The sequence below is a fragment of the Rattus norvegicus genome, chromosome 13 (genome assembly GCF_021556685.1).
Source record: "Rattus norvegicus strain SHRSP/BbbUtx chromosome 13, alternate assembly SHRSP_T2T, whole genome shotgun sequence".
Classification (NCBI taxonomy): domain Eukaryota; kingdom Metazoa; phylum Chordata; class Mammalia; order Rodentia; family Muridae; genus Rattus; species Rattus norvegicus.
In genome coordinates this window covers 29,131,591-29,152,276 of record NC_141546.1, presented here as the reverse complement: position 1 = coordinate 29,152,276, position 20,686 = coordinate 29,131,591, and the positions used below count along the sequence as shown (strand labels likewise).

At 36.7% G+C, this 20,686-nt stretch overlaps 1 pseudogene; it reads left to right on the top strand.

Annotated features, from left to right (window-relative positions):
- The first annotated feature begins 5,140 nt into the window (after positions 1-5,140).
- The window catches only part of LOC148001565 (glyceraldehyde-3-phosphate dehydrogenase pseudogene), a 105,329-nt pseudogene continuing 89,783 nt past the window's right edge, over positions 5,141-20,686 (top strand).

Genomic DNA, 20,686 nt, shown 5'->3' with positions numbered 1-20,686 from the left:
TTGGCAGGACCAAGGTCTTTTCCTCCCATTGGTACCCAACAAGCCCATCCTCTGCTACATAAGCAATTGGAGCCATGGTTCTATCCATGTGTACTCTTTGGTTAGATGTTAAGTCCCTGGGAGCTCTGGTTGATTGCTATTGTTCTTATGGGGTTGCAAGCCCCTATAGCTCCTTTAAGCCTTTCTCTAACACCTCCAACGGGGACACCATTCTCAGTTCAAATGATTGCTGCTAGCATTTGTCTCTGTATTTGTTATTGTCTGAAAATCTCTCAGCAGCTCCTGTTAGCACACCCTTCTTGGCACCAGCAATATTGCCTGGGTTTGGTGGCTGTATGTATATGAGCTGGATCCCCAGGTGGGGCACGCTTTGAATGGACATCCCTTCAATCTCTGCTATGAATATTGTCACTAATCACCTCCTATGAATAATTTTGTTCCACCTTTTAACAAAGAGCAAAGCTTCCATACTTTGGTCATCCTTCTTGAGCTTCATATGGTCTGTCAATTGTATCTTGAGTCATTCAAGCTCTTGGGCTAATATCCACTTCTCAGTGAGTGCATATCATGGATGATTTTTGAGATTCAGTTACCTCACCCAGGATGAAATTTTCTAGTTCCTTCCATTTGCCTATGAATTTTATGAAGTCATAGTTTTTGAAAGCTGCATAGTACACCATTTTGTAGATGTACCACGTTTTCTGGATCCATTCTTCTATTGAAGGACATCAGGGTTATTTTCAGCTTCTGGCTATTATAAATAAGGCTGCTATGAACATAGTGGAACATGTGCCCTGGTTATACACTAGAGCATCAGTTGGGTATATGCCCAGGAGTTGTATACCTGGGTCTTCAGATAGTACTGTGTCTGATTTTCTGAGGAACCTCCAGACTGATTTCCAGAGATGTTTTACCAGCTTGCAATCCCAACAACAATGGAGGAGTGTTCCTCTTCCTCCTTGCTAGTATCTGTTGTCACCTGAGTATTCGATCTTAACCATTCTGACTGTTATGAGGTGCAATCTCGGGGTTGTTTTGATTTGCATTTCCTTGATGACTAAGGAAGTTGAACATTTCTTTAGGTACTTCCTAGCCATTTGATATTCCTCAACTGAGAATTTTTTGATTAGCACTATAGCCCATTTTTAAATAGCATCATTTGACTTTCTGGAATCTATCTCTGCATATATTGGGTATTAGCCCTGTATTTGATGTAGGATTGGTAAAGATCTTTTCCAAATCTGTGGGTTGCAGTTTTGTCCTAATGACATTGTCCTTTGCCTTACATTAACTTTGCAACTTTATAAGGTACCATTTGTCGATTTTTGATCTTAGAGCATAAGACATTGATGTTCTGTTCAGAAAATTTCCCCCAGTACCCATGTGTTTGATGCTCTTCCACCACTTTTTTTTCTATTAGTTTGGGCATATCTGTTTTTATGTGGAAGTCCTTGATCCCCTTATACTTGAACTTTGTACAAGGTGATAAGAATGAATCCAAGGTGTTGGAATGAATCCATCTATATTCTGACTTCCAGTTGAACCAGCATCATTTCTTTTTTCCACTAGCTTTTACCTCCTTTGTCAAAAATCAAGGAACTATAGGTATGTGGCTTCATTTGTGGGTCTTCAATTCTATTCCATTTGTCTACCTGCCTGTCTCTGTACCAATAACATATAGTTTTTATCACTATTGCTCTGTAATACAGCTTGAGGGCAGTGATGGCGATTTTCCCCCAAAAGTTCTTGTGTTGTTGAGGATAGTTTTTGCCATCCCGGGTCTTTTCTTACTTCCAAATGATTTTGAAAATTATCTTTCTAACTCTATAAAGAACTGAGTTCTTTTGATGACGATGGCATTAAATCTATAGATTTCACTTGGCAAAAATGGACATTTTTCCTTTTATAATCCTGACAATACATCAGGATAGGAGGACTTTCCATATTCTGAAATCTTCAATTTCTTTCTTCAGACACTAGAAGTTTTTGTCATACAGATCTTTCACTTGTTTATTTAGAGTCACACCTAACTGTTTTATGCTATTTGTGACTGTTGTGCAGGGTGTCATTTCCCTAGTTTCTTTCTCAGCCTGTTTATCGTTTGAGTAGAGGAAGGCTACTGATTGGTTTGAGTTAATTTTATACCCAGTCACTTTGCTGAATTTGTTTATCAGGTTTAGTAGGTGTCTGGTGGAACTTTTGGGGTCATTTCAGTGACATCTGCAAATATTGATATTGTGACTTCTCCCTTTCCAATATGAAACCCTTTGACCTCCATTTGTTTTCTGATTGCTCTGGCAATCAAGTACAATATGCAATATGAAGGGAGAGGGACTTGCCTGGTCTAGTCCTTCAATTTATGGGGTTTGTTTTGAGTTTCTCTCCATTTAGTTTGATTTTGGCTACTGGTTTGGTGTATATTGCTTTTACTAGGTTTAGGTATGGGCCTTGAGTTGCTGATCTTTCAAAGACTTTTAGCACAAAAGGTTGTTGAATTTTGTCACATACTTTCTCAGTATCTAATGAAATTATCATTTTTTCCTTTGAATTTGTTTATATAGTGGCTTATATTAAGGGATTTTCATATATTGAATCCATCCCTGGGATAAAGCCTATTTGATCATGATGGATGATCATTTTGATGTGCTCTTTGATTCGGTTTGCAAAAATTTTATTGAGCATTATTACATCGACATTCATAAGGGAAATCAGTGTGATATACTGTGTCTTTGTAGGGTCTTTGTGTATTTTATGTATAAGTACAATTGTGGCTTCATAGAAGGAATTGGGTAATATTCCTTCTGTTCCTATTTTGTGGAATATTTTGGAGGTTTTCAATAACTCTATTTCTTTAGGAGTTGTGGTAGTGTTTATATGATCCTGATTTAGCTTTGCTACCTGGTAGAAAATGTTCTGTTTCATCCAGATTTTCCAGTTTTGTTGGATATAGAATATTTAGTAGGATCTGATGATTTTTTTTAATTTTCTCAGATTTTGTTTTTATATCTCAGTTTTCATTTCTGATTTTGTTAATATGGATACTCTATGCTCTCTCATTAGTCTGCCTAAGTGTTTATCTATATTGTTGATTTTTTTCAAAGAACCAGCTCCTGGTTTTGTTGATTCTTAACCTAGTCCTTCTTATTTCTACTTGCTTTATTTCAGACCTGAACTTGATTATTTCCTTCCATCTCTACCTCTTGGGCACATTAGATTCTTTTTATTCTAGAGATTTAAGTGTGCTCTCAAGCTGCTAATGTAGGCTCTCTCCATTTCCTTTTTAGAGGCATCCAGAGATTTCAGTTTTCCTCATAGCACTGCTTTCCTTGTGTTATATGTTTGGGTATGTTGTGCTTCATTCTCATTAAATTCTTTATTTTTTTTCTTGACCAAGTTATTATTGAGTAGAGTGTTGTTCAATTTTCTTGTGTATGTGGGCTTTCTGCTATTTTTCTTATTATTATTGAAAACCAGCCATAGTCCATGCTGATCTTATATGATGCATGGGATTATTTGTATCTGTTGAGGCCTGTTTTGTCACAAAATAAATGGTCAATTTTGGAGAAGGTACCATGAGGTCCTGAGAAGAAGATATATTCTTTTGTTTTAGAATGAAATGTTCTATAAACATCTGTTAAATACATTTCTTTCATAACTTCTCTTAGCTTCTTTATGTATTGATTTAGTTTTTGTTTCTATGACTTGTCCATTGATGAGAATGGGGTGTTGAAATCTCCCACTATTATTTTGAGAGGTACAATGTGTGCTTTGAGCTTTAATAGGGTTTCTTTTTATAAATGTAGGTGCCCTTGAATTTGAAGCATAGATTGAAGGTACATTTTGGTGAATTTTTCCTTTCATGTATATCAAGTGTCCTTCCTTATTTTTTTCTATACCTTTTGGTTGAAACTCGATTTTATTCGACATTAGAATGGCTACTTCAGCTTTTTTCTTGGGAACATTTACTTGGAAAATTATTTCTGAACCTTTTACTCTGAGGTAGTAGCTCTCTTTGTCATTGAGATGTGTTTCCTATATGCAGCAAAATTCTGGGTCCTCTTTTCCTATTCATTCTGTTACTCTATGTCTTTTTATTGGAAAACTGAGTTGATGTTAAGAGATATTAAGGAATAGAGATTGTTGTTTCTGGTGTCTTTGTTGTTAGAGGTGGAATTATTTTTGTATGGCTCACTTGTGATTCTTGCAAGGAGTTAACTTTCTTTCTTTTTCTATGGTATAGTTTTATCCTTGTGTTACAATTTTCCATCTATTATCCTTTGCAGTGCTTGATTTGTGAGAAGATAATGTGTACATTTGGTTTTCTCGTGGAATATGGTCTTTTCTCCATCTATGTTAAATGAGAATTTTGCTGGATATAGTAGCCTGGGCTGGCATTTGTGTTCTCTTAGGGTCTATATGATATCTACCCAGGACCTTCTGGTTTCATATTCTCTGTTGAGAAGTCTGCTGTAATTCTGATAGGTCTGCCTTTACATGTTACTTGGCCTTTTTCACTTTCTGCTTTTAATAGTATTCCTTTGTTTTGTGCATTTGGTATTTTGACTATTATGTGACAGAAGAAATTTCTTTTCTGGTCCAATCTATTTGGAATGTTGTAGGTCTTTTTATATGTTTATGGGGATTTCTTTGATTAAGTTAGAGAAGTTTTCTTCTATAATTTTTTGAAGATATTTACTGGCCCTTTAAGTTGGGAATCTTTGATGTCATTTATACTTATTATCCTTAGGTTTGATCATATCTTTGTATCCTGATTTTCCTGGATGTTTTGGGTTAGGAGCTTTTTTGCATTTTACATTATTTTTGATGGTTGTGTTGAAAGATCCCCAGAGTGGGGAGACCCTCACTCAAGTCTCTGAATGACGTGACCCCCGCCCCAGGATCTCACACAAAACCATCCTTGCTGTAATCACTTGAGGTTTATTGATAGGAACCAGTGCACTGGGGTCGAGACTCATCCCAAGCAGTGTCAGTGGAGTTTGACACAAGAGGCTGGGAGAAAGAGTATTTAAAGGAAGAGGCTGTGAGCCCCAGGGGATGAGGGGATGTCAAAGGGGAATGTTAAAGACACCACAAATTACAGGATTGTTTTACAGGCTCCAAGAGATAAGGGGACGCCAAAATGTTTTATGGCCCCCCTGGTTCCTGGAACAGAGCTACTAAATCAGGAGAAGGGTCGGGTCCTCAGGTCCTCATTATTTTTATCTCTTGTCCTGTCAAGGTAAAAGTTTGTCAGAGTTGATGAAGCATCTGCATTTGAAGCACATCTGGTTAGGCTTGGGCCACCAGCTTCCTGGAATGCTCTCTGCAGGATGCAATGGCAGGAAGGCACAGTGGGGGCTTAAACAAACATCACAGGGGCAGAACAGTAACTCACACTGGGTGATAAGGGAAGTAGTTCTCTTGCATTTTTAACAATCTGTCTTCCAGAGTCAGGTCCTGTTGCTGAGTTTTGGGCTAATTTAAAACTCTATCTCTCAGTGTCAATGTTTTCTATGGCATTTCTTCTCCTGAGATTCTCTATTCAATCTCTTGTATTCTGTTAGTATTGCTTGTGTCTGTGACTCCTGATTTAGTTCCTAGGTTTTCTATTTCCAGGGTTCTCTCCATTTTTGATTTCCTTATTGTTTCTATTTCCATATTTAAATCATGGATGGTTTTTGTCAAATCCTTCACCTGTTTTGTTGATTTTCTTGAACTTCTTTAAGAGATTTTTGTGTTTCATCCTTAAGGTCTTCTCCTTGTTTACCTGTGTTGTCCAGTATTTCTTAAAGGGAGTTATTTATGTCCTTCTTAAAGTTCTCTATCATCATCATGATATGTGATTTTAAGTCAAAATCTTGTGTTTCCATTTTGTTGGGATATCCAGTGTTTGCTTTGGTGGGAGAACTGGTCTCTGCTAATGCCAAATATTCTTGGTTTCTGTTGCTTAGGTTCTTGTGTTTTCCTCTCACCATCAAGTTGTCTCTGATGTTAACTTGTTTCGTTGTATTTGACAGTGGCTTGAGCCTCTTTTAAGCCTGTGTGCCAGCACTCCGGTAGACCTGTTTTCTCTCAACAGGATATAGCAGAGACAGGAAGGGTCCTGTCCCAGACTTCTCCTGGGTTTGTATGTCCTGAGGGCTCCAGGTTAGATGCTGAGAGCATAAGCGTTGGTTTTAGTTCTGCTCTCAGGTATGTCAGAACTCCTGTCAGCTGTGCTGGCAGAGAGGGGAAGGATTCTCTTCCTGACTGCTCCTATGTTCTTTTTTTCTAGAGTGCTCTATGCTGGTTCTTCTTGGGCCTGGAATGTGAGCAGTGGTCTCCTCTGACCTCTCAGGATTGTCCACACTTCTGAGTGTATCTTTCTTACCAGTATGATTTGGGTAGGTAGAGAGTGGAACTGGTTCAGCTCCAGGCTCAGGCAGAATCCAGAAGGGTCCTGCCCCTGACAACTCCTAGGTTCCTCATAACCTACTCTTTTTTTTTATTTTTGTCTCCCCCGCACCCCCCCAGCTGAGGACCAAACCAAGGGCCTTGCTATGCAAGTGCTGTATGACTAAGTTAAATCCCCAACTGCCACAGCCTACTCTTAAGTGTACCTTGTTTCACCAGAAAGAATCCCATGGCAAAAATTAAATTTTCTTTTTTCTCAAACTTTTTCATTTTTTTTTATTATTAACTTGAGTATTTCTTATATACATTTCGAGTGTTATTCCCTTTCCCAGTTTCCGGGCAAACATCCCCCTCCCCCCTCCCCTTTCTTATCGGTGTTCCCCTCCCCACCCTCCCCCCATTGTCCCCCTCCCCCCAACAGTCTAGTTCACTGGGGGTTCAGTCTTAGCAGGACCCAGGGCTTCCCCTTCCACTGGTGCTCTTACTAGGATATTCATTGCTACCTATGAGGTCAGAGTCCAGGGTCAGTCCATGTATAGTCTTTAGGTAGTGGCTTAGTCCCTGGAAGCTCTGGTTGCTTGGCATTGTTGTACATATGGGGTCTCGAGCCCCTTCAAGCTCTTCCAGTTCTTTCTCTGGTTAAGAGCACTGACTGCTCTTCCAGAGGTCCTGAGTTCAATTCCCAGCAACGACATGGTGGCTCACTTTTTCATTTTTTTAAATCATGTATTATGTCTCAATAGCAGTTTCCTCTCTCACTTTACCTCCTAGTATCTGGACACACCTCCTCTCTACCACCAATTAACTCCTTCTCCATTTCCCTTTCAAAAACCTCACACCTCCCAGGGATATCAAACAAACAAGGCACTTAAGGTTGGAGAAAGACTCAGTGCACCCTCTTTTATTTACAAATGAAAGAGGCAGCCCAGTAGGTGAGAAATGAACTGGAGGGCAGCCAAAAGCATCAAAGACAGATACTGATATCATTGTTAGGTGTTCTACAAGAAGACCAAATTAAACAACTATTTCATCTATGCGGAGTGAGACTCATTCATGGTTTCTGATTTTCTTTTCAGGCTATGTGTTGCACTCTGAGCCATGGTTAGTAGATTTTGTGGGTTTTCTTGTCGTATACTGCTATAATCCCCCCTCCACTTCTTCTGCAAGATTCTCTGAAGTCTGTATAATGTTTGGCTGAGGGTGTTTACATTTGTTGCTGACAGTTGCTCAATGAAGCCACTCTGATGACACTTGATTTAGACTCCAATCTTTGAGAGTAAATATAGCAGAATATCATTGGGAATCATTTCACTAAGGGTATATTTTTTGTTTGTTTTGTTTTAGTTGATGTTGTTGTTTTGTTGTTGTTCTCATGTTTTGTTTTCTTTGGGTTTCATGGTTCTCTTTTTTGTTTTTGTTTTGTTTTGTTGATGTTTTTTGATTTTGTTTGTTTGTTTGTGTTTTTCCTCTGTGACCTGGCCCTCTATGCACTGTCATTGGTAGGCCACTTCTCATGGCTTGCATCCCAAGCTGGAATAGTTATTGGTTTCTCATTCCTAAACTTTCTGTGCCACCTTTACCATAGCACATCTTGCAGGCAGAAAAAAATGTAGGTTTTTGGGTAATTTAGTGTCACAATCCCTCTCCTGGAAATCTTGCTGTGTTTCAGAAAAATGTCTGGGTGAGGTTCTCTATCCTCCATTACAAAGAATATTAACTAAGGTCAGTTTCCTAGATTAGTTGGAATTGCCTTTGGATTAGGTTTCTACCTTGCCCCAGAAGTATTTTCCAGTTAAAGTTGTCTCTTACAAAATTCTCTTCCTCCATCTTCCCTCTTGTTCACCCCTTCTTTTCCTGTCCTCACCTGGCCTGAATCCCTTTAGATTTCTTTTCTTTTTTTTTAAGCTGAGTAATAAGCTATATTGTGTAAATGTACCACATTTGTATCTGTTCTTCAGTGACTTTTTGATAAGGAAATCAGAATTATACCAAAAAGAAAAAAAATCTTCAACAATTACTGCTAGTGCTTGGTCTAACTAGATGTCTGAATGTTAAAATAATGCAAATAGATCTGAATCGTATCACCCTGAACAAAACTCAAGTATATGACAATAAAAGACTTCAATATAAACCAGATACACTGAATCTGGTAGAAAAGAAAATGCATTTAGGGTTGGGGATTTAGCTCAGCAGTGGAGCACTTGCCTAGCAAGCACAAGGCCCTGGGTTCGGTCCTCAGCTCAAAAAAAAAAAAAAAAAAGAATTCATTGACACAGGAAACAACTTCCTAATCACACATCTAGCAGGCAATAGCTTCTAAAACAAGTAAGTGAGATCTCATGAAACTGAAAAGCTTCTGTGAGGCAAAGAATACCATTAATAGGACAAAACAGCAGCCTAGAGAATTGAGAAATATTTTCAACAACCCCACATCTAAATGAAGGTTAATTTCCAAATATTTATAAATAATTAAAGTAGACATAAAGAAATGAAATAATTCAATTAAAAATAGGTCAAAGATCTAAAGAGAGAATTCAAAACAGAAGAATAGCAAATAACCACTTAAGGAAATAGTGAATGTTCTTAGCCATCAGGGAAATGCAAATCAACACTACATTGAGATTTCATTTTATACTTGTCAGAATTGTTAGAATTAAAGACACGAGTGACAGCTTATTCTCTCCAGGATTTGGAATAAGAATAACAATCATATGTTGTGGGTAAAAATATAAATATATACACCCACTTTGGAAATCAATATGGCATTTCCTCAGAAAATTGTTATTCTAACTCAAGACCCAGTGATATCACTCCTGAGAATATACCCAAAAAAGATTCTCAATCCAACCGTAAGTACACTAATTCAACTATGTTCATATAAACCTTACTCATAAAAGCCAGAAATTGGAATTGAATTAGAGAAAACTAAATTTTCATTTTCAAACATTATTATTAAAAGATAGGTGCAGCTAGGAATTGAGTCATGTGTCTGATTCTCCTTTCAATACACAATTTTGCCCAGACATATACTTGCCCTGTGAATGCTGGCTCAGTTTTTCTGTGTTCCTATGTGGAAAAATCCTGGTTCTTTCAGAGGGCCTAAGTTTTCTCGAAGTCCCCCATCTTTTCTAGCTCTTACACTCCCACTGTCCACTCTTCAGTAGGGTTTATTTTTGACAAATAGGAAAGATTTAATGGAAATACCCCACTTAGAACTCAGCTTTCTGGGGTCTCTAACTCTTTATGCTGTCTGTGGAATATTTGTATTTGTTCCCATTGGCTTCAGGAGGTACCTTTGTTGCTGATGGCTGAGCAAACCAAAGATCTATGAGAATACCACAACATAAGTGTTTTATTTTACATTAGTTCCTAGGGATATCTAGTTTTGGGTTTCTGGACACACAAACAATGGTGGTTATGGGTTTTTAAATTTTGGAGTATGCCTACAGTCAAATCAGGTATTTGTTGGTTACTCTGGCAGGGTCCATGAAACTATTGTGGTTGGATAGGTTTCACTCAGGACATGATTGTAGATTAAATGGTTCATGTCTGGATCAGTATTTGCATTTTTCTTTTGATAGCATGCAGAATAACTTTGTATATCAAAGATACTAACAGAGCCTTGTAAAGGCTCTGTGTTGGCATCAGTGTGACTTCCCCATGTTCACTGAGGGGTGTAGGTGAAGAAATAGAGCCTTTTCAGTTTGAAGAGAGCAATCTACATGCTTGATGACAACTTGGTTTTTTTGGGCATTCCCATGAAACCCTTCCCTCAATGACTCAAATAGATATAACCCAAACTCAGTACTGAAAGTTTTATTTGGTAATTTTAAAAGACCAAATCTTTTAAATTCAGACAACATTTTAGAGAACTTGAATTCAGGTAAACTAACAGACATTAGTTTCTAAGTTACCATAGCTCCAGTCTTTAGGCTAACCCCTAACAAGAAATGGGTCTCCAGGTTACCTGCCCCACAACAAATTCAGTGTTCAACACCAGTCTTATTCTCCCAACACATTTACACGCCTATTTTACAAGCCTGGCCCCTGGGATAATGACCACCAGTGCAGAGGGAAACAAAAATTAAGGTTTTGGTTTAATGCTCAGCACCAGCCTATTATATTAAAGGCCAGACTAGCTTTCCAATTAAATATGTGCATACTTACCTCCCGACCCCCAACCCCACCTTGGGACTTTCTATAAAGTAGCCTTGCTTCAAGATTTTTGGGGCTTCTCTTAACAAAAGAAACAAACAAAAAACAAACAAAGAAACAAACAAACAAAACAAAACAAAAATCATACCTGTCAGTGGTGAGCTTAGGTGCCCCAGGTACTTATAAAAGATCTTGCAGTGCCAGTTGTCTCAGATCAGCTCTTGTATGTTTTGGGGGGCATAACTAACACTTCCATGGCACTATAGATTCATATAGATCACATTAATGCCTGCATATATTTTATCAATCTTCTACTGCATTAGATTTCCATATTAGCCCTTCACATGGTCCTACACTTTATTTGTTTTCATATTTCCTCTCTCACCAAACTCTTCTCTTACTTGACACACTTTATACAGTTGTTCAGTTCTCTGCCTCATATCTCACCATAAATCTATTATAGTAACCTTTCCTGGAGAGGTCTATCTCTCCCCATGTAGTCACTTACTCTCTAAGTGCTTTGGTTGTGCCCAACCTGTTATGCCTTGATGGTGACAGAGTGACATGATTCCTGCTCCTGGGACGAGATCCCAGTGTGAGTGTTGATGGCTGCAGTGGGCATAAGGCTAGTTTGTATACTAATGTACATATTGTCACATTCCTCCAAGAAATATTCTTTCTGTTAACCTAAAGTAAATTACCGGGTTGATATGTAAAATAATAGACTTGACCTGTCTTCTGCAATAGTTAAGCTATTCAGAGAATGTTTTTAGGATAAAGAGAGAACAGTTTGGGACTCTCTGTCTCTGTCTCTGTCTTTCTCTGTCTCTGTCTCTCTCTCTGTCTCTCTGTCTCTCTGTCTCTCTCTCTCTGTCTCTCTCTGTCATAAAATTCTTTCATTATTTTACTTAGTTTGCTTACTTGCTATCTTTGAGTGTCCAATACCATTTAAAATAATGCTTCTTAAATACCTGCCTACCAAAGTTGTAGAAAAGAAAGGTTATGAGGATATAGAAAACATGGGCCTTTTTAGAAATTTTTCTTCGGAGCAAATCCAATCTGTGGTATCAGCAAGTCAGTAGTTCAGTTCACAGGAATAAGCACTAAGAACTCAATCCACTTGCAAACATTTCGCAAATATACCACCAGTCCAGTTTATCAGTGTCAAGATAGACAACATGAATTAGCAGTGATGTCATGACCTAGCAGAAACAGTTTGGCCTGTGTTGAATTGGCAGGAGTAAGCAATATTGACCAGGCCCAGCAGAGACACTAGGAGACGTTTTTTGTGGTATCTCTCTCAATGAAATGAAATTAGCAAAGATGAAAACTCGAAACCAATAAGTTTGCCACCCCGATGCCAACTCTCAGTCACTGTCTATTAGGTCCCATTTATACTCCTTTCAAACATCACCTGTCTTCTCATAGGTCCTGCCTAACAATGTGAGTCTCTCTAATCAAAACTCCATATCTATCTGTATCAGCTGACACTACTCTACCAATAAATATAGCAGATATAGTAAGAAGCTGCCAGAGAACCACAAGAAGTTTTTTGGTGTGATGCTTTCTATGAAGACACAACAAAATATGACCAGCAAAGTAGGACAAGGAGAACCAATATCATTCAGCAAAGACCATTTTCTGTTAAACCAAAAAATGGAAAAAAAGAACTATATGGTGTACCAATACTCCACAACATTGGTCACTATCTGTTGGGTTATATTTATATATAAAAGCTGTATGAGTCACTGTTTTATGGTTATACCAATAAGTAATTTTACTACTAAGTTCCCAAAAGGGAACTTAATATTAACATAATATTAATAGGTTTTTCTCTAGATCCCAAGACTGATCTGTGCTCAAGTTCTTAGATATTTTAGTATAAAAAAGGATGGGTTCTAACACATTATTTCCAACTCGTACCCTCATTTCTGTTTTAAAAGTTCATTTTTTTCTCTAACATTATCAATTTACATATAATATAAGAACCATAAAATTTGAACTTTACCTCACACCTTAAACAGCTTATGCATAATATAGTGAAACATAATCTAATAAAACATCCTTAAATTTCTATCACTATACAATAATTATGCAAAACAATCTCCCATGCTAGATGATAATAACTATAACACATCAAATGAGTAAAACCATTCACCTCAATTTCATGGATTGGGATGGCAATCTTCTTACATAATTGTTTCAGGCTGAAATGGGGCAAAGAATACTTATTGGAGGTCCAAGTCAAAATAAATAAATAAATGAATAAATAAATAAATAAATAACATGTTAGTACTTTCGAAAACTAGCTCCAGCATTTTTTGCCCAGTTTCTGTATTAGTCTGTTTAGTCTCAGTGTTGTCTGTACAGTCTCTGTTGTCTGTCAAGTGTCTGGGTTATTTCTTTAGTTTGTTGACTATCAAGTTTCTGTGTGATCCATCATTTGGGCTAGCACTTTTGAGGTTAATTTGCGTACGTATTTTGAAGATATCATTAACTGTGACAGAAAGTCTGTGAGAGTGAATCACCTGGGCTATTTGGTTTGTTAAGATGCTCATGTCTTAGCTATAAAATGATTTTCCCTGGTCATATCTCATTTTTATTGGTTTTCTTGGTAGCTATATTTTTTCATCACTGTAGATACAGAAGCATAACCATGTCCCAATCTTAAATCTATTGAGGTTTCCATTGTAATATCAACATATCCTTGTAGTATACATTGGATAGGTTAATTGTTTATTTATTTCATTTAGTAACCCAGTACATTGCAACTGCTGTTGTACCTTTATCACCTGTAGGAAAAAATGTTAGAGTTAACAAAGCACCATTTAGTCTGTTCCAGGAGTTTTCTACCCTCTCTGCTTATTAATAAGCATCTCCTTTAAATTATAATGAGTTCTTTTTATAATTGCTTGTCTTGTGGCATTGTGTGGTATACCAGTAACATGCTTTATATGGTAATGTGCAAAAAAAGTTTTACCTTATAAGATACATGTGAGGAAGCATTATCAGTTTTAATTTGTACAGGTATCTCAATAATTGACATTATTCCCCAAAACTGTATAATTACACAATTAGCCTTTTTGGAATTTAAAGAATTGCCTATTTTTTTCTTTTCTTTTTTTCGGAGCTGGGGACCAAACCCAGGGCCTTGAGTTTGCTAGGCAACCACTAAACCACTAAGCTAAATTCCCAACCCCAAGAATTGCCTATTAAAATTGAAAGTGCGTATCTACGGAATGGTCTATATACTTTTTTTCTGAATCTGCAAAATGGAAAACATTCATCTGTAAACTGTCATTTCTTTTGGTATCCTTAACACTACTCCCAGCAGGCAGCAGGTAATGAACTGTGGTTGTATAGAGAACATGTAGGACATGCGTGTGTGTGTGTGTGTGTGTGTGTGTGTGTGTGTTTAGCTTGTTACCAAGTGATGAAAATGGTTTATATTTAAACTTTTCACCTTAACATGATGTTTCACATGCGATTTTGAGGCTTCTAACACATTTCCTAATTGTTTTGAGCTAACAGACTTGGCAAACATGTACGAGACCAAATCTTGTAATATATAATGGATCGTTTCTACTTCTGTTAGCTTGTTGCAATCTCATAAATAGCAAAGTTAATGCTGAGTTATCAGGAACAAATCCAATAATCTCATATGTAAAACAGCTCTTTCTTCATATAAAGAATCAGTTATTACGATAAGAAATTCAAGATAATCAAATAATACAATAAGGATTGCATGCCGTTCTGATTTAGGAACTTATGTATATGGAATTTTGACCACTTTGTTTATTTTACTTGACTTATAGCCTACCATTCCTATATTTATTACAACAGTATAAAATGTTGATGGCTCTGGAATTGTTTTTTACTATACATGACAGAATCAAATTAGTTCTGTATATTAACTGTATATGTTTCAGATATTTGTTACTGATTTCATCCAAATAATATTACAAGGTCTTGGCCTATCTTCATTTATCACCCAAAGTGATATAATTTCATGATATATAAGTGGTACTATAATTTCAGCTGAATCTGTTCCTGACAACTGTCATAGACATATTCTATGTCTTTTATAATTAATTAAGAAATCTTTTCTATATATGTCTTCCCTTTTTACTTTATGTATGAGATATGAAAATCCATTCCATAATACTATCTTCCCTTTGCGTCATGAGCCCAATAGGAGAATGAGTTGAAGGTAAAAATGAACAGAATACAATCAAGTTTAGGATAATTTTGATCCACATGTGCCTCTTGCAGTCTTTATTCAACAACAGTTGATAATTTTTCTGCTTCAGCTGTTAAAACTCAATAGAAGTGGTGTCTAGGAACATAAGCACTTTAAGTCAAATCATGGATCTAAGCTGATGACCTGTGTACTCGTTGTTCTAGGATGCTTCTCTGATTACCTGCTACTTGATTGTGTGTCTGTCTCCATGTGTGAGTGTGTGAGTGTGTTTGTGTGTGTGTCTCTGTGTGTGTTTTGTATGGGTATGTGTGTCTGTGTTTCTGTGTATGTCTGTGTGTGTGTGTGTGTGTGTGTGTGTGTGTGTGTGTGTGAGTGTGTCTCCAAGTTGATCTCTTTTTTTATTCTTAAAAAAAGAAAAAAAAATCTCTGTGTACCTCATCTCTGGCAGAATACTGGTCCAGTCTCTTATTTTATATATCAATCCAGTAATTTGCTCAAAGTTTCCTTTTTTATTATCTCATGAGTCAGCATCCCATAACACCAGCCCTTTTGTTCTTAAGAGACAGTAAGCACACATTGATTGAGTGATTGACTGATTTCTACAGAAGTATTTAGGAACCTATTTTCTGGGCACGGAAGTTGGGACTTCTCTTTCTATTAGTTTTAAGTTAGATCTTTTCATGGTATCCCAAAATTCATGAATGTTTTGTATCTGAATTTTTTTTTTTAGATTTAACATTTTCTTTTACTGATGTATTAAATTCTTCTATTATATTTTCTACATCTGATTTTCTCTCTTATATCCTATATTCTGTTGGTGTTAGTTGCACCTTTTATGCCCATTTTCCTCCCTAGGTTTGCCATCTCCATAATTCCCTCATTTTGTGTTTTCTTTATTACTTCTACTTCTACTTTCAGGTCTTGCACATTTTTAAGTGTTTCTTTGACATGTTTAACAGTATTTCCCTGTATATCTTTAAGAGGTTTATTTGATTCCTCTTTAAAATCCAACACTTGTTTCATTGTATTTTCCTGTATTTATTTAATGGTTATATTTATTTATTTTTTAAAGGCTTCTACAATATTTAGAAGGTCATTTCCTTGTACTTCAGCTGTGTTAGGATATACAGGGTTTGCTCTAGAAGGGTAGCTGTGCCCTGAACATGTCATATTGACATGGATGCTGTTTTTTTGTTTGTTATTTTTGTTGGTTGTTGTTGATCTTTGATTTGTTTTGGTGTGGTTTTGATTTGGCTTTTGTTTTATTTTATTTTTTTTTGGTTGTTTTTTTGTTTTTTGTTTGTTGTTTGTTTTTATGTTTTTGATTGTGTTTTTTGTAAGCCTTTAGCCATTTAGATGTTCCTGTTTTAGTAGGTGTTTTGAGGGAGGTTAATATTGGTGTTTCTGGTTTGGTGGGAGGCCTCTGGTAGTAATCTTTGTGTTGTATGGTTTTGTATTGCAGGTCTGTATGATTCAGTATCTTCAGGTCTCTATGGTTTAGGGGGTGCAGTTCAACTGATAGTGAGCAGTGAGTTGGCAGGAGAATGGATATGTGCTTGGGCTATCAAGCTCAAGGTATCTTGGCATTCCCAGAGGACTCAACTAGTAGGGAAGATGGGTGGGGGAAAGGAAGCTTATCTGTATGATTCAGGCTCAGCAGGTCTGATGAATTCCTGGGGAGACATGGTGGGGAAATGGAGGTTTTCCTGAGATAATAAGCTTTTCTGGTCAACTTCTTTTTCTCCAGAGGTGATTATATGAGTTTAAACATCAGGACATCTGATTGAGACAATTTCTTCCATTTATACCAGGAAAGATGTATTTAGGAAATTTCTACAGTATGATTGTCCGAACAATACTTGATCAATAATAATACCAAATAATATCAACCTTTGATAAAGTTCTTCAGGCAATTAAATGACTACTGAGACACAGAAAATTAGTTTTATTTCAGATATGAACACCCTAATTCATTATGTAATTGAAATGTAAAGGTCAGGCCTAAAATCATATATTTAGTAACACTAAGTGAACTAAATGGTATGCATTTGTTTATTAATTTACACACACACACACATACACACACACAGAGTAATAATTTAAAAAAAGAGACAATATATTTAAGAAATAGAAAAATGTTGGCAATTTGGAGGGAGGAATAGCTGAGAAAGAATCATATAAATCACATAAAAATGAACACACACATATACATACATAAAGAAATTAAAACAAATACTGAGAAAACTAATATTAAATTACTCATGTGGATTAAAGTGATAGTTTGTTATTGACAGAAGAGTAATTAGATCTTTTAATGTTGACCTACTTAGTGCTCCCTGCTCCATCATACTATGGAGTGTGACAGGAGATGGATATATTTTAATATATGAATCATCAATTATTTAAAAGGCAGAGATCTTCCATCAACAATCTTATTAAGTAACATGTAAAAACAGATGATAAAACATTTCAAAATGCTTTTAAAATTACGGTATTTGCCACAAGTTATAAATTGTGCCCATGTTTATTGAAAGAATATCTTTAATTAAACCAAAAATTTCAGTGAAGGCAGTTGCTTGTATTTTTTCACTCAGAATGCACCTTGAATGCTCTCCAGAATCTATCCATTTTACTTGTGTTATGATGTGAATAAATTACCTTCATCTTTAAATAATCTTAAGTCACCAGGCCTTGTCCTGAGTACTTAGGATAAAGTTTTAAAAAGCAAATACTTTCAGTAATTACTTAGAAGGAAAGTTTTGCTGTCACCTTTCACTTTATGTATCATAAATTATACTCATACATCTCAGCAATGACATCAGATTAATGATGTATTTCAGAAAGTAAGTCATCAGCAGACCATTTCTTTAATAATGTATTCCTTCAAGTCATCAGCACCATAGCATTACAACGATATCACATCCATTCTGGTTTTCAACAGCAAATCATCCATGCAATTGCATATCACTCTAGTGGCATGACCCAATAATCAATCATGTGCTGCTTCTCTAATAGGCAGTGTCACTTAATGCTGCATTCAAGTGACTGAAGAACTAGAATCTCTTGTAGTTTTCATATGTCAATTACTCATTGCATTGGATGTAGTACTTTGTAGAAGTCTGGAATCAAGTGTGAAAGAGTATGATTTCTCTGTGAGTACTTGTATCTGACTTACATTTAATCCTGTGGAAAAATTTAAGATTATTGGAAAGCATTAGAGATGGATTTTACATTAAAAGAAAAAAACAAATACATTCCTTAAATATCATGGATAATATTTTGAGTAGGTGTACAAGCAATCTTTGAAAACAACATTCACCTCCCATTGATAGGAGAAAAGGCCATCCTCTGCTACATGTGCAGCTGGAGGCATGGGTCCCTTCAAGTGTATTCTTTGGTTAGTTTACTTTCTGGAAGCTCTGTGGGGTATGGTAGGTTGAAATTGTTCTTCCTATGGGGTTGCATATGCCTTCAGCTCACTCAGTACTTCCCCCAACTCCTCCACTGGGATACACATGCTCAGTCCAATGGCCTGCTGAAACATTCTCATCCTTCTCAGGCTCTGGCAGAGCCACTCAGTAGACATCTATATCAGGCTAATGTCAGCAAACCTCTCTTGGCATCAGCAATAGTTACTGGGATTAGTAGATCATATGGGATGGATCCCCAGGTGGGTCCTTCTTCGGGCAGCCCCTACCCAAGTCTCTGCCCTACTCTTTGTCCCTATATTTCCTTCAGACAGGAGCAATTCTGGTTTAAAATGTTGAGAATTGTGTGTGGCACCATACCTCAACTGTGGGCCATACATAACCACTGGATATGGTTTCTAGAGGTTCTTTCTCTCATTTGTTGGGTATTTCAGTTAATATAATCCTGGGTCCTGGGAGAATTTTTTTCCTGAAGTATGAGACTTCCTGTTGGCTTCCCTCAGTTCCCCATCCCTCATTGCTACATGCCTTCGTTCAATTCCCTAACATTCTATACATCTCCCTCATCTTCTCCCACACCTGACCTACCCCCACTCTTTTTCTCTCCCCTTCTCCCTTCCTCCCGAATGCTGGCCACTCTCTACCTCCCATGATTATTTTGTTCCCTCTTCTAAGTAGAACTGAAGAGTCCACACTTTGGTCTTATTTCTTCTTGAGTGCATATTGTCAGGAAGTTGTATTATGAGTATTCTGAGTTTTTTCTTAACATCCATGTATCACTGAATACATGCCATGTGTGTTCCTTTGTGATCAGATTACCTCACTAAGGATGATATTTTCTAGTTCCATCCATTTACCTGTGAATTTCAAGAAGTCATTGTTTTAATAGCTGAGTAGTGCTCCTTTGTGTAAATGTGCCACAATTTCTTTATCCATTCCTTCATTGAGGGACATCGGGGTTCTTTCCAGGTTCTGGCTATTATAAATAAGACTGCTGTGAACATAGTGGGACATGTTTCGTTGTTATAGGTTAGCTGTATACCCAGGAATTGTATAGCGGGGTCCTCAGGTAGTACTATGTTCAATTTTCTGAGGAACCACTAGAATGATTTCAGAGTGGTTGTACAGCTTGTGTTCCCTCAAACAATGAAGAAATGTTGTGCTTTCTCTACATCTTCCCCAGCATCTGCTGTCATCAGAGATTTTGATCTTAGCCATTCTGAATTATGTGAGGTACAATCTCATCGTCCTTTTGATTTGCATTTCCCTGAGGATTGAGGATGTTGAACTTTTTTTTAGGTTTTTTTTTTTTTTTTTTTTTTTTTGTCCATTCAAGATTGTTCAATTGAGAATTGTTTAGTTCTGTACCCTATTTTTAAATATGGTTCTTTGGTTCTCTGGTGTCTATAAGATGTAGGCTTGGTAAACATGTTTTTCCATTTTGTAGATTGCTGTTTTGTCCTATTGACAGTGTCATTTGCCTTACAGAAGCTTTTAAATTTTATGAGATCCAATTTGTCAATTCTTTTTTTTCTTTTTTTTCCTTTTTCTTTTTTTCTTTTTTCTTTTTTTCGGAGCTGTGGACCGAACCAAGGGCCTTGCGCCTGTTAGGCAAGCGCTCTACCACTGAGCTAAATCCCCAACCCAATTTGTCAATTCTTAATCTTAGAGTATACAGCATTTGTGTTCTGTTCAGGAAGATTTCTCCTGTGCCTATATGTTCGAGGTTCTTTCCCAATTTACCACCTAATATATTCAGTGTATCTTGTTTTATGTCTAGGTCTAAGTCTACATGGACTTGAGCTTTGAACAAGGAATTAAGAATGGGTCAATTTGCATTATTCTACATTCCAACCCCACTTAAGCCAGCACCATTTGTTAAATATGCTGTCTTTTTTCCACTTGATAATTTTAACTTCTTTGTCAAAGATCAAGACACTGTAGGTGTGTGGGTTCATTTCATTTTTTTTTCTGTTTTATTGCCTACTTGCACACCTCTGTACCCATTCCATGTGGTTTTTATCACTATTGCTCTGTAGTAGAGCTTAAGTCAGGGATGATGATTTCCACAGAAGTTCTTTTATGGTTTAGAATGTTTTTTTGCTATCCTGGGCTTTTGTTGTTCCAAATGTATTTGAGAATTGCTCTTTCTATATCTGTGAAGATCTGAGTAGTAATTTTGATGGAGATTGTATTAAATCTGTAGATTGCTCTTGGTAAGATGGCTATTTTTACTGTTAATCCTGCTGATCCATAAGAATGGAAGATCATTCCATCTTCTGAGATATTCATCAACTCCTTTCTTTGGGAACTTGAAGTTCATGTCATATAGATCTTTCAGTTATGTGGTTAGAGTTACACTAAAATATTTATTTTATTTGTGATTATTGTGAAGAATGTTGTTTCCCTAATTTCTTTCTCAGGCCATTTTATCTTTCAGTAGAGGAAGGCTACTCATTTGTTTGTGTTAATTTTTTGTCTGGCAACTTTACGGAGGTTTTTGATCAAG